A 15807-nucleotide genomic window follows, 5' to 3' on the forward strand; every position below is an offset into this window, starting at 1 on the left:
CTCTCCCTCTCTCTCCCTCTCCCTCTCTCTCTCCCTCTCTCCCTTCCTCTCTCTCTCAATGTTCAGATCACAGGAGTTGTTATTCACACATTAATTGGCACATTTATAGCCAGTGCCGCCACCACTGATTACACACACACACACACACACACACACACACACACCACACACACACACACACACACACACACACAACACACCACACACACACACACACACACACACACACACACACACACACACACACACACACACCACACACACACACACACACACACACACTGATTTACTGTGTCAGGTGGTTGTCATGGGAGATAATCCTGTCTCTCACTACAGTCAATTAATCATTATACATTTTGGGCTTCAGGTCCAGCACAGTTGGTCAATCTACACATGTGTTTGTTCATGTGTGTGTACATGCCTTTATGTATGCAGGTGTATGTGTTTTGTCCATATGTGTCTGTCTGTCTGTCTGTCTGTCTGTCTGTCTGTCTGTCTGTCTGTCTGTCTGTCTGTCTGTCTGTCTGTCTGTCTGTCTGTCTGTCTTTCTGTCTGTCTGTCTGTCTGTCTGTCTGTCTGTCTGTCTGTGTGAGCACTGTATGAAGATACGCAACGCCATAAACGTCTAACTGTTGAGCCTATATATCTCCCCCATGCTGTTGACAATACTCACGACACCATGTTCACTAGGTGATACTTCCATCAGTGCCAGCCCTAATACTCTCTATAGCAGGCAGGGGATCCTACAGTGTATGAGTTACTGTATAAACAGAGTTTCTCTGACCTGTCAGCATTTGTGTGAGTTTGTGTTGTGTGTTTGTATGTGTGTTTGTGCCCTTGTGTTGTCAGTGTATGAGAAATGTGTCTCTTTGCATTTTGACTAAGTGAGACACACAGTGTGACTATTGGGCTATGTGTGTCTAATATGTGAATGCGTGTGTGTGTTCTGTGTATGGATGTTTGTGTGTTCTTCTGGGTGGGTATGGGTATGTGTGGTGTGGTGTTTGTTGTTGTACTTCTTTATTTGTCTTGTCAGACATGTGTAGTGCTCTTCCCCATGACTCTAGTGGCCTAGTTAACAAATGAACATGAAGCCAGTTAAAACCACAGACTGACTCCCTATTATGGGAGGGAGTGAGGAGGAGAGGGAGGGAGGGAGTGAGGGTGGCCAGGGAGGGGAGAAGGAGAGGGGAGGAGGGAGAGGGAGGATAAAGGGATAAAATGAGAAAGCCAGGGAAGGGAGAGACGGAGGGGATGTCAAGAGAGGAAGAGCGGAGAAGTAGCAAGTAAAAGATATGTTAAAGAGAGAGAAACAGAGACGGACAGAGAGGGAGAAAGAGAGAAAATAGAGAGATACCTTTACTGATGTGTTTGCATCAGTCCCTTCCCGAGTATGTCTGTGTGTCTGTCCCGCTTCCCGTACGTGTGGGTGTCTGTCCCTCACTCAGTGCTTGTGTGTGTCTGACCCTTTCGTGTGTGTGTCCCTCTGAGGGCATTCCTCATTCCTCGATTTCAAACCCTCCCTTCGCTCTTTCTTTCTCCCTTTCTCCCGTTTACCCCTTACTCTTTCCCTCTCTCCCCCACGACTGCCTCTCCTACCCCTGCTGTCTTTTCCTTTCTCCCTATTCTCCCTCCTAACCTCTCTCTTTCTCCATCTTTTCCCCTCCCTCCCTCCCTCCCTCCCTCCTCCCTCCCTCCCTCCCTCCCTCCCTCCCTCCCTCCTCCCTCCCTCCTCCCTCTGTGGGCTGCCTGTGTCGTGAGATGGCTGTTAGTTTATGTAGGCTTCTAGCCAGGATTTCCTACCAGCTTTTTCTCATTAAACCATTGTAGGAGAGAAGAGGGGGCTTGATGCACAGAATGGCATGAGAGGGGTATGAGGAGAGGGAGGAGAAGGAGAAGGAGAAGGAGAGGGGGCAAGATGGGGGGAAAAGGGAGAAGGAGGGAGAGGAAGGAGAGGAAGGAGAAGAGAGGCGATGAAGAGACAGGGGAAAGGGAGGAGGAGAGGGGAGCGATAGGGCGGTTGCAAGGAGGAGGAGAGGGAGTGGGAGGATGTACAGTATGTATGGTTTAACGTGCTATACTTGTATTGGGCATCTGAATCTGGTTACCTTCCTTCGCTTAGTTCTGTCTGCGTGCCCAGACTTACCTAATACCTAAACCCCCCTCTCGCCTTTATTTCTCTCGCTCCCCCTTCATTCGCTCTCGCTTACTCCTCCCCCTTCTCCTTTCCCTCTTTAGCCATACTTTCCCTCCAACTTTATTTTAGTCAGACCTATTTGTTCTTTGATTTCCTTTTAAATAGGGGCCCCTCTTGTTTTATTCTCCCTCCCTCCTTCTCTCTCTAGTCATATTAACCCATTTCACAACAAGCTAACAGGCAGACTGGTAGCTGTTGTATACATCCTTTCTGCTCTCTGTTTTTTTTCTCAGGTGTATTTTATTCTTCCTCTCTTCTGTCCTCCCTCACTCTTTGTCTGAGCATATCTCCTACCCTGATTGAGGTGATTTAGGTACACATTTCAAATATGGACAGTCCAGGCATATTTTATACCCGAAATGACCATACCAGACACTTTTGTGTGACATAAATAGGAAACAAATAAAAGAATAACAGTAGGCTGCACCAACATTAGTTTCCGTTCGTACAAAGTGTGGGGTAAAATGCCACAGTAGATTTGCCGTGGTAAACTATTTKTATTTTAGGGAAGGTTTGTCAAATAGATAAATTGCCATTAGTCTGTTAAAAAAGGTTGTTTCCGATGACAATACCAACCAGAGGGCGAACAAACTGTATCTTTGATATCTTGAACGACGTTGGTTGCAAGCAGGACTGAGGCAACACCGACATCATCTTTTAGGGAGCGGTAATGAGGTGACCAATAATGGTTGCAATTAAGATCAGCTGTGCGGGGGAGTTTAGCGTGTATTGATGGTTTAACGAGACATCGGGCTCTATTCGATCAGATCCGCTTTAGCCGACATCTGCATAGCGATTGTTTTGGCGGTGTCAGAGGTGGAACGGCGTTAAGAACTGTCCAATCCACAAGCTTCTCCTGGCGTTATACCTAAACTGGACATTGCCATTGGCTGCACGGAGTCGCATTAAGAGAAGTCCCATGCAGCCTTGTTCACATGTTGGAACACTGGAATGTGTGATGTAATCTACACATTGATTAAGCTCATAGAAATCCTCATATATTTCATCGAGTGGATTTTCAGTTTGAGCGTCATTATTTATGTTATGTCTCCACTTTCTCGTTCTGAACGTCTAACGCGAGTGGGACGGGTGTGGCTTCGTGATAATGACTACGAGCAGCTGCTCACCGATTGACAGCTCCAACGCAGTTACCACCGCAACCCCCCCCCCCCCCCAAAAAAAAATCAGATATGCAGGTGCGGCTATCGCCGGTTAACGCTAAACACTTGATCTGATTGAATCGAGGCCATCAGCTGGTGATAATGTAGTGCATCAATGGTTGCAATAGAGGCCCCATAATTTGAGTATATTCCAATAGGCTACATTCTGTAGAATACCATAGGAATATTATCAATAACGAAAGGAGTGAAAACTGATAACAGGCTACTGTGTTTCCCTGGCGAGTTGATGAGCTCAGTTGATTGACAGATGTAAGCCTACTGTAGAATGATAAAACTCTCCTCATTGTGGCTGCTTCACCACGTTTTATAGTTAGCTGTGTATAATTTGTCACTTTAGTTCTGGTCTTTGTGTGGATTGAAAGCCTTGTAATGTGTGGCTTTAATATATCATTTCATTAAAAGCTGTCCAAATGTTTTATGCATCTAAGCCAGTGGTTCTTAACCTTGTTGGAGGTTACTGGACCCCACCAGTTTCATATGCGCATTCACAACCCTTCTTAATTGGAAAAATAAAATAGGATTTTTTTCAAATTCAAAACATAGGTATATATTTTACTGGGTGCACAAAATGAACCGTGCATCAACATCAACACCGTGTTGTTCAAAGAACAAAATCACAAAACATGATTTTCACACAAAAAAACAAAAACATAATAAGGAATATTTACTGCAAATCAGTGTGACTTCTGCTGTTGCCTTTCAAGAGACCAGTTCAGAAATGCGCGGCTTCACCTTGGCAAGTGCCACTCTCATGTCATTTTCGCAACAAAGTCGTTCCTTTTCTTCGTTTTTATGTCCAGCATCCTCGAAAAGGATTGCTCGCAAAGATATGTTGTAACAAACGGTTATGAAAATCTCCAGAGCTTTCTTAGCAATAACAGGGTACGTTACCATTTGTTGACACCAAAACGTTGAAAGCGTTGTTGTTCTGAAGAGTTGCTGTTGAACCTGGCTCTGCTGAATTTCAATGATTTCATCGAGGTATTCATCATTGACATCTGTTGTCTCAACACTAAAACGTGAACGGCTGTCTCACCCATGCTGGATATGACTCTCTTGTAGGGAAGTATCCGTCGAGAGACTTTGCAAGCTCATCTAAGTGCGTGGCAATTGCTTGCTTCAAGTTCCGCGGGTTACAGAAATGTCTCTGTTCCAGATACATCTTCGATCTTACTTACACAGTCGTCCAGCAGGGGGAAAGTTGCGAAGTTATCGTTCTCTGTTCGTCGTTTCCATAACAGGTAGCTTTTTTTGAAAAGCCTTCAGGTTTTCCTCCGCTTCGATGATGTTGACTCCACCGCCCTGCATCTTTTGATTGAGATGATTGAGAGCTGCGAAGATATCAGCCATGTACGCTAAAATGAGAATGAACTCAGAATTTTTGAAGCAATCTGCATGACAATGTTGGTGCTCTTGCAAAAACAGGGCTAAATTCCACACGCACGGCAAAAACACGATTCAGCACCTGTCCCCGGGATAACCACCGAACGTTTAGAATGGTACAGAAGTACCTCGAATTCAGAGCCCATTTCTTTACACAGCTCACTGAAGATGCGGTGCCTCAGAACACTAGTTCGCAATAGTTCACGCATTCCACTACAATTTTTAATACTTCTGCCAGTTTGGAGGCAGGTTTTTGTTGCCAACGCATGCCTGTGGCAGAATACAATGCGTAACAATGATGTGTGGTGCATCGGCTTTCACTAGCGCACCAAAACCAGACTCTTCCCAGCATGACTGGAGCTCCGTCGAACAAACTGGCAGAAACCATATCCCACGAAAGATTGTTGTCTTTGAAGAAGTCATCCACAAGTTTCTTCACATCGGCTGCCTTAGTTGTTGTTGTAAGAGGCTTACAAAATAAGAAACTTCCTTTAGCACGTCGTCTTTCACATAGCGCACGAATACAGCAAGCTGGCTTAGATTGGAAACGTCTGTGGTCTCGTCGAGTTGAAGGCTGAATTTTGGCGGGCTTGAAATCAGATCTGCAACTACTTGAGCCAAGATGTCTTTGCTCTGTCCTCTATTCTGTCGCTGATGGTGTCATTTGAAAGAGGAATTTGGGATAACTTAACTTCAACCTCTTTTCCCAGCTGATAATTCGCCATCTTCACACAGCTGGTTTTATGAGTGTTTCACCAATGGTGTGTGGTTTGCCCTGCTTTGCGATCAGGTAAGCAAATTCGTACGATGCTGTGAGGATCGGTTTGTTGATGGGTACAAAGCCGAGAACAGGCAGAATAGCCTTTTCATCGAATCTGCTCTCTTCACCTTGAATTCAGCGAGCGTTGTGTCTTTGTATTTCCATCTCCATGCAGCTTAAGAAGTGTTCTCTTAGTTTGCCGGTGCTAGACTAGAATTGCTCAACTTGGCATTGCAAATCATGCAGTTAGGACGCTGACTCCCATCACGTTCCTTATACATGTGAAAACCATATTGTACATATTCGTCCGACCACTTTCTTTTTTTGCTCGACATAGTAAGTATGAAGGGATTAAAATATTAAGAAAGAAATCACAAGACGTACCATCACGACAGGCACAAGTCGACTACTGAGCGCACCAAATTCCCTGCAGCACAGATAGGCCAAGCGATGTAGCGTGATCACCTGCAGCCAATGATGGCCAAGCGGGGCGTGTCATCACGAATCATATGAGTCGGATGTGTGTCTTGACCTCCGCCGAACCCCTGAGACTGACTCACCGAACCCCTGGGGTTCGATCYAACCCAGGTTAAGAACCACTGATCTAAGCCTATCCAAAGATGAGTTGAGCTGGGACACTTTTCTTTGATGTGTAAATTATCAGACTGTTCGTTTTACTTCTTGAAAACATTTACATAAATGCAATTAACTTGTTGGCCTAATTTAGGCTATAGGCCAGGGCTCTCCAACCCTGTTCCTGGAGAGGTCCCTTCCTGTAGGTTTCTTCCGACAATCCTTGCTCCTCTCCCCCATAAATCTGTCATCATCATCCATAACTTTTTAATATGAAAACAAGTCTCTTTTTGTCAAACCARTCACCCTCGTCAGGATTCAAACTTGTGAAAGGGTTCATGTGTTAAGCCTAAACACCACAGGAGTAAAATTAGGTTATTCCCAATTAAGAGAAAGGCCTTCATTTATACATTTAAGATCAATTTTACATCAAAAATGTAACGTTAGGACGAAGTTGTTTTGATTGTAAATCAAGGAGGTAATTGAAGACAGAATTGTTGGAAGATGTGAGAATGACAAATATACTCTAATTGTTTGAAATCAGTGCACATACAGCAGCACACGTGTTTATACAAGGGAGCATTCAAAGACTGACACGAATTGATCTCAATGTAATTCAAGTATTCAGCTAAGGGCTTTTGTGACTGGAGTGAATCGAGGAAGGGAAGAATACTGTTGACTAATACATCAATGAAATMGATGCTGTATAGCTTGAAAAATAGTAATACAGTTAAATAAACACCACAGAGGGACAAACAAATGAACACAAATAATTGCAATTCTATATAATTAACTGAAAAAGGAGAGAGACTGATCGCTGGCTCCATCAGAATGAGGAGGAGCAGAGGACAGGGGCTGACTGAGGAACAGCCGAGCATAGATGTAGTGTATGTGGAGGATGGACAGAGGCCCAGATGGGCTGGGTTGCCACCTCTGAGCAGTACAGTCCTCCTGGCTGAATTCATCCAGAGACATAGCCCTGGTGCACTCTCTTTCAGAACTGTGTCTCCTGAAATGGCAAGCATCCTTCAATCGAAATCAAATTAAATCAAATCCCAATTTATTCTTCATATACACAGGGTACAGCGGGGTGTAAACGGTGCAATGGAATGCTTACTTGCAAGCTACCGCTCAACAGTCTAGTGAAATATCAAAATATCAAAAGTAACAACAATAACACTAAGACAAGTGGTAAACAAATATGAAAAGTTATAAAGTAGAAGTAAAACTATCAGTAACGGTATGTACTATGAAATGTGCCATTGTCAACAAGGAGATCAAGTGAGCAGTACATAAAAAAAAATAATAATAGCAGCAGTGGTGTGTGGTGTGTGTGTGGTGGTGATTGTGTGTGTGTTGTGTGTGTGAGTGTGTGTGTGTGTGTGTGTGTGTGTGTGTGTGTGTGTGTGTGTGTGTGTGTGTGTGGTGTGTGTGTGTGTGTGTGTTGTGTGTGTGTGTGTGTGTGTGTGTGTGTGTGTGTGTGTGTGTGTGTGTGTGTGTGTGTGTGCAAGGCCGTGCTTTTGTGGAGCGATACGGTAGCGGTGGGTGAAGAATTGTCGACCTGTTCTGAGTATCCCTGGTTCGAGCCCAGGTTGGGAGAAGGAGAGGAGGGGAAGCAATATTCAAATCAAATGTTATTTGTCTCATACCACATGTTTAGCAGATGTTATCGCGGGTCTAGCGAAATGCTTGTGTTTCTAGCTCCAACAGTACAGTAGTATCTAACAATTGACAACAATACAGTGAAACAGTCCTTAAGGTGCAGGTTATACAGGTGGATAGCTTTTTCAACATTTTTATGGCCTGGTGGTGGATGCTCTGGTACTCTCTGCAGACTGAAGCGGAGAGAACAGGCCTTGGCTGAAGTCTTTGGTGATTTTTCGCTTGCAGCTGCCTCACCAGGCCGGTGATGCAGCCAGACAGGATGGCTCTCAATGGTCATCTGTAGAAGCTGGTGTTTCCAGGACAAGGCTCCAATCTAGCACTTTTTGAAGATGGGCCTTCATGTCTGCCGTGGCAATAAGACGTTTAATATCAGGTTAAGATGTAAAATGTCAATCACAGTGAGGCAGATGTACATATGGAACATTACATGAATAGTGTCTTAACCTTTACCTAACATCTCAATGCTCGCACTGTTACCACACACACACACCACCACACACACACACCACACACACACACACACACACACACACACACACACACACACACAACACACACACACACACACACACACACACACACAACACACACACACACACACACACACACACACACACACACTTGTCATTTGACAACTTGTCAAAACAAGCAACTAGCTACTTCCTGTAAATACTGTAGCTAGCTAAGTTATTAACTAACTGATGTAGCCTAATGCACTGTTCCTACCTGCTTGTGCAAGATATTCCAATCAAAACAGCAGACCACAAAACTTCTGATTTCAGAAWAAAAGATAACATAAGACCCAAAGTTTTAAAACATTAGAGACGGAGAGGAGGGACGCTCCTCTTCTAGTTCCGACCAATACCATAGCTCTGTTCTCATTGGTCAATTCTTGGTTACTTCTTGGTTGTGCTGGTGTCTCAGATTGGTTAACGAGTGGAATTCTTGGTTACTTGTTGGATGCAGATGGCGATATGATTGGTTGTCGCAAGTAAAAATGTCCTTGACTCACCGTTGTCAGGGGGCACCACGGTACTGTATTGTATACAAACACCGCTTCCAGCTGCCCCCTGGAGGTGATTCTAAATATTTATTTTCAGATATTAAAATACTTCTGGTGCAGGGTTATTTTCCTCCTGTGACGAAACAAGTCAAATTAAGATCTGACATCTGTACAGGTAACTGCCAAAACYAAGGAAACACCAACATAAAGCGTCTTAATAGGGCGTTGGGCCACCACGAGCCAGAACAGCTTCAATGCGCCTTGGCATAGATTCTACAAGTGTCTGGAACTCTATTGGAGGGATGCGACACRATTCTTCCACAAMAAATTCCATCATTTGGTGTTTTGTTGATGGTGGTGGAAAACGCTGTCTCAGGCACCAGTCCAGAATCTCCCATAAGTGTTTAATTGGGTAGAGATATGGTGAATGAGACGGCCATGGCATGTGGTTTACATAGTTTTCACGCTCATCAAACCATTCAGTGAACACTCGTGCCCTGTGGATGGGGAATTGTCARCCTATGGAGGCATAACCAGGGTAGCCAAAATAATGGCCTGCTCAGCATTTTTATACATGACCCTAAGCAGTGTGGGATGCTAATTGCCTCATTAACTCAGGAACCACACCTGTGTGGCAGTTACCTGTGTGTGTGTGGGTGTGTGTGGGTGTGTGTGTGGGTCTGTGTGGGTTGTGTGGGTGTGTGTGTGTGTTGTGTGTGGTGTTGTGTGTGTGTGTGTGTGTGTTGTTTGTGTGTGTGTGCTGGGTGTGTGTGTGTGGTGCTGTGTGGTGTCGGGTTGTGTGGTGTGTGTGTGTGTGTGGTGGTGTGTCGTGTGTGGTGCTATGGGATGCCAGGGTCTGACAGATCCTATTTTTAGGCCATGTGTCTGACTGGAACTCAGGTGGCAGTGACATACACCAGACTGACCACTAGCCTTATCTCACTACCGCACACACACACACGCATACACACGCACACACACGCGCGTACGTTCGCTGACTGGCACACGCATGCAGTCCCCCCTCTCTTTCTCACCCCTTCCCTCTCTCTCTCTCTCTCTCTTTCCCCTTCTCGCCCCTTCTCTGCCCTCCCTCTTCTTCACACCCCTCTATCCCTTTCCTCGCCCCCTTCCTCTCTCTTCTTCTCACCCCTCCTTTCTTCTCCCTCTGTCATCGGGGCTCTAATCAGAGATCCCGCGCCTGTCTGGGAAGAATGGAAGAAGGGATGAGAAAGAGAGAGAGAGAGATTTCTTATTATAGATAACCAACCAGTGATATAAATACTTCTGGGGGAAGAAGGCTTATGTAAGAGTCATGATCTTTCTGGCCTCGCTGTCCAGTATGTGTGTGTGTTCCGGCCAGAGCCCTCTCACTGCCCTCTCAGTCTAGGGTTCATCGGGTTCTCAGTCACAGGTGCTCTGTATTTGTGGCTTCTCTGTGTGTGTGTGTGAATGTGTGCTGCAGCCAATGCCTATCCCTCTATGTTTAGTGTCTAAAGAGCTGCATCGATCATTAACTGGTTGTGTCTGAGCAGTGGAGTGTCCCCGCAATTTTTGTGTGAATGCGAGTGCGTGTGTCACTATCCCTGTCGTCTCCTCTTCTCTCCAGTCCCCCTGTGGTGTTTGTACTGTCATTAAGAAAAGTCCTCCAGCAAGAAGACCCCATTATTTACTGCTCATTCACGTCTGCCAACGACTGTGTGTGTGTGTGTGTGTGTGTGCTATGTACCTGTGTATTGATGTGACTTTTTATATCTGAGCGTGCGTGTTTATGTATGTTACCGTCTGTGTATGTGTACGTGTGCGTGTGTTTGTGTCCACTGTAATGACTTTGCCTCACTTCATTGCCCTTTACCGGATACATTTCTGTTCATGTCTCTGACACGACAACACACACACACACACATAAACACACAAATACACCCACACACCCTAGGATTCAGCACTAGCTCAAATGGCTGTGACATTTACAGTTTCCCAGTCATTACACCTAATCTCCCTCTAGGATGTGCGTGCGTGCGTGCTTGTGTGGGTGTGAACATGCGTGCTTGGGTGTGGATGGTATCGACACCCTTACAAAAAGAAGATGTCAAATTTGCAGTTTCACATGTGAAACCCCGTTTTTGACGTGTTAAAATCGCATTTTCACCTGTGAAATAGCTGTTTTCAAATGTTTCAAATTTCACGTCAACACCACCTTTTTACACGTGAGAAGGAAAACATGTTTTTTTGCTGTTTCACATGTTAAAAAATTTCACATGTGAAAAATCAAGTTTGCKGTTTCACATGTAAGAAACATTCACATATGAAAWTCTAACTTTCAAATGTGGAATTGCAGTTCACAGGTGGTGTTGGTTCCTCACAGAAAAGGGGGTGTTAACACGTTTACAGTAGCAATGTTTCCACATACGGAATTGCAAATTCTGTAATGCCATTCTGTTAAAAGGTCATTCAGCCRACCTGAGTATAATAATTCAAGTTATTTAAAAAGAATAATGTATTCATTCATATTATTTTATTATTTCTGAGAGTTACTGCTGCAGGCACACACCTCTCTTCTTATTCATTGGTGAGGGATCATTGGAAGAAGCCCAGTTAAAAGAACAGAGAAGCTAGKGCRCTGTGMCTCCTTAWTTAACAAAAAGTAAATGAGTGCTGTCAGAGTTAAATCAGGTAACTAAAAATGTGTTTTTTTATTGCACCCATTCTTTTTAATCGCATTGTCTGAAAGTGTTCAAAATACTCCAAATACATAATCGATACAGCTAAAAACAACAATGCGATGCCAAAACAAGTTGAGTTTGAGGTTAAAGAAAGTGTGTTTATCAATTTACCTGATTTTGRTAACCGTTACTTTGGAGGAAATCAAGATGTCAAAATTCTTGTATTTACATTTTTTTTTTAAATGAACGCTCAATTTGAAGAAATTAGCTTGACAGTCCTAGTTGACATTAACYTTTGAAAATGCACATGCAGCGAACATGAGTCGGTCATGAGTCGGTCATGGTTGCCCATGGTCACTTGATGAGGTACCCCCGCCTGCGATTTACAAATTTGCGTTGGCCCTTTGGTCGAATGGTCAAGACGTTGGCGTCTCCCGGGTTCTAATCCCACCAGTTACAAAAGCACACGTGAAATTTATAGAGGGGTTGGTTGTTTAGCAACAAAACCGACGCGTGCACAACTACGGGGGAAAACAGACYGGGTTGGCTTAGATTTTTGACATGTCAACTGTATTTAATCGCCAATGTTTATTGAAAACATCTCAAATACATCGTTACAGTTGTTGGTTAGCTAGCTAGCGAATGTTTGCCATATTAGTGACATCAGTCAAAACAAGACATGGTATCAAGAACAAGACAAAACTTGCTGAAACAAGCCACCTACGATTCCACACATGGCAGCTTCTTGTCATTGTTGCTAGCTATCTGGCCATCCAGAATCACAACATCAGACAGACTTCTGCCCCATTGAACCGTGCACATCGTTTTTGTGACGTTGCCAGCTAACCCGTCAATTAATATCACATGTGAAATGTTAGGAAACCACATGTTTGTTTTTACCATGTGATTTGAAACTTGTGTCCGAAAAAAAAACACGTTTGACTTTTTTATTATATTTTAAATTTCACGCGTGAAAAAACCACGTTTATCACGTGTTCTTTTCAAGTGAAAAGGGGGGGGGGGGTGTGAGAGAGAGAGAGAGAATGTGTGGAGGTTATTTATATGTATGTTTATTTTTATTTTTATTTAACCTTCATAACTAGGCAAGTCAGTTCAAACAAATTCTATTTACAATGACGGCCTATGTGTGTTACTTGCGGTATCTGTGTTGTGTGTGTGTGAGGTGTGTGTGTGTGTGGTGGGTGTGTGTGTGTGTGTGTGTGTGTGTGTGTGTGTGTGTGTGTATTTTGCCGACACACAGCGTAGGGAGGGGAGCTTCGGTGCTCGGTTCGTGTTTCTCGTTAACATCTTCTGTTCAGGATTTCCTACAAGATGTGGCTACAAAACCAGTTACAGACTCTCTCCCTCTCTCTTTCTCTCTCCCTCTCTCTCTGTCTCTCTGTCTCTCTTCCTCCCTCGCCTTTCCCTCTCCTCGCAGAAGACAAAAAGAACGAGAGAAAAAAAACACAGCGAGAGAAAGAAGGAAAGAAGTCTGCTTTTAATTTACTGAGAGCTGCTTGGTTGGTCCTCCCTAGCTGGGTCCTAGCTCCCATCAGCGTACTAGTGGGCTGTGCCAAGCGCCTGTTTAAAACAACACAAATTAAATGAATAAATAAAGGCAGCTCTTCTGGCACACTGGCATGGTTCTGGAACACTAGAGATTTGGTTGTGTGTTTCTTCACAATGTCTCTTATGTTCGTTAGAAGTCAAAAGTGAATAGTCGTGCTTCTGCCTTCTGTTTTGAGGTTGTTTTGAAGTTGTCTTCGGTAGTGTATGTGTTTGTGACATGTGTCTGTTGGCTTGTGTGTGTGTGTTTGTTAGCGTGTGTAGTTTTGGCATAGTGTGTATGATAGTGTGTGTTGCACTGTGTGTGTGTAAGCATATGTGTATTCATGTGTGTGTGTGTATTGGCYTGTGTGTTTTCCTTGTGCGGGTGAAGTAGCATCAGATAAGATGTTTTGGAGGAAGTTGACAGCTGAAAGTAATTAACGTGGCACATAGTGYAAAGGCCCCTCACAAAACCCACCATGTGTTACACTCAAATAGTTTCCCTTCTAGACCCACCGTGTGTTACACTCAAATAGTCCCTCCCCTCACAAAACCCACCACGTGTTACACTAAAATAGTTCCCCTTCCAGACCTACCATGTGTTACACTTAACTAGCTTCCCAGTGCTTTCCATTCCACTGAGGTAGACTGTGAAATAGTAGTGAAGGGTATATCATGGCTTAGATAATAGAGATAGGGCATTTTCTTTATATATCACTTTTCACATCAAAAGTCTTAATCAAAAGTCTTCACATGTTTTATTTGTCTCAACTAGACACACAGACACTCATGCATACACACACACACACACAATCTTCGCTCTATCTGCTGGCGGTCTGAGGAGTGGGCCGTGTCTTTATCTGCAGACGTGCTGCTTTTTAATTGAATTTATGATGAGTGCACTTCAAAACCATCCTCCTAAAATGAGACGACGGGGGACCATGTTTAACAGCGCACAGGAACTAAAATAATAAAAACAGGTAATTATCAGTCAATACAAGCAGAAATGCGGATGTGGCTTCATTTGGGTTTTACTATCTTTTTTTAATGAACAGTCATTAGACGAGTTGTAGTTATGGAGGGGATGAGTTGGGGATAGAGGAGGATGCTGGGCTATTCTCTATCTTCTCCGCTCACACTACTCTATCCGTCCTCTCCCTCTTTCCTTCTCTGTCAGCTCCCTTCCCACTCTCCTCTTCTCTCGACACCATGTCCAAAAATGAATCGCTTTAATGATGGTCCAGCTGAGAGATTGAGAGAGTTTGACAAACGTAATCATGCAAGAAATTTCATCTGCTTGACCATTTCTGTCCCCCATGAAAAMAAATATCTGGAGAACAACTCACCCAAGCGTGAAAAAGAACGTCAGAAATGTAGGCTTGCAGGGAGGGAAAGAAGGGGTATTTGAGAAAGGAGAAAGGAGGTAAAGTGAACAGTTTGTCCAAATAGAACTCCAATTGTCCTGATAGAAAACTAAGAATCCATTCTGATTGGCTCTTCTGGTTCATCGGAGCAACTGATTGGTTAATGCTCTAATAAGGAAGTTGCGGAACAAAAGTCAACTACTTCTGACTAGACCATGAAGGTACAGTAAATGGGAAACTGTAAGCAAAGAGAGAGAGAGAGAGTGAAGCAGAGAGAGAGGATATTGAGAATGAGAATGAGAGAGGCTGTGTCCCACTGGGCAAAAACTAGTTGAATCAACATTGTTTCCACGTAATTCCAACCCCAAAAATCAATGTGATGACACTGAATCAATGTCGAAAACTAATTGGATTTGCAAAAAGTAATCAACGTAAGGCCATTTCATATTTTTAACCTACACTTTAAATTCACGTTAGTTGTCAACTCATCCAAAAACTAGACGTTGAACGTCTGCCCAGTGGGGTGTGTGTGTGAATTATTAAAATAGGCCTTCCAGAGCCAGGATAATTTGACACCATGTTCACCATGAGGACATGTCACTCAACATGAGCTCCATAGGGATCTGTAGGGGTCAGTCAGTACTGTACGTGAGTGCAGGGTTGGGTAGGTTACWTTTTAAATGTACAGTTACTAGATACCTGTCCAAAATTGTAATCAGTAACGGAACTTTTGGATAACCCYTTTGTGAACTGCCATCCACAACAACATCAATCTGTAAGGCGCAAATAGCTAAATGAGAGAGCAGCGGTGTGATTCACATCAATACGCTATAGCTACAGTGCATTTGACTTTTTCCCACATCTTGTTACATTACAGCCTTATTCTAAAATTTTCTCTCAGCAATCTACACACAATACACAATAATGACAAAGCGAAAACAGTTTTTTTGAATTTTTGGCACATTTTTTAAATCTAAAAAACACAAATACCTTATTTACATAAGTATTCAGACCCTTTGCTATGAGACTTGAAATTGAGCTCAGGTGCATTCTGTTTCCATTGATCATCATTGAGATGTTRCTACAACTTGATTGGAGTCCACCTGTGGTAAATTCAATTGATTGGACATGATTTGGAAAGGCACACAAAACAACATAAGGTCTCAAAGTTGACAGTGCATGTCCGAGCAAAAACCAAGCTATGAAGTTGAAGGAATTGTCCATAGAGCTCCGGAACAGGATTGTTTCGAGGCACAGATCTTTTTGCAACATTGAAGGTCCCCAAGAACACAATGGCCCCCATCATTCTTAAATGGAATAAGTTTGGAACCACCAAGACTCTTCCTAGAGCTGGCCGCCCTGCCAAACTGAGCAATCAGGGGAGAAGGGCCTTGGTCAGAGAGGTGACCAAGAACCCGATGGTCACTCTGACAGAGCTCTAGAGTTCCTCTGTGGAGATGGAGAACCTTCCAG

Source organism: Salvelinus sp. IW2-2015, linkage group LG8 (genome assembly GCF_002910315.2).
Source record: "Salvelinus sp. IW2-2015 linkage group LG8, ASM291031v2, whole genome shotgun sequence".
NCBI lineage: Eukaryota > Metazoa > Chordata > Actinopteri > Salmoniformes > Salmonidae > Salvelinus > Salvelinus sp. IW2-2015.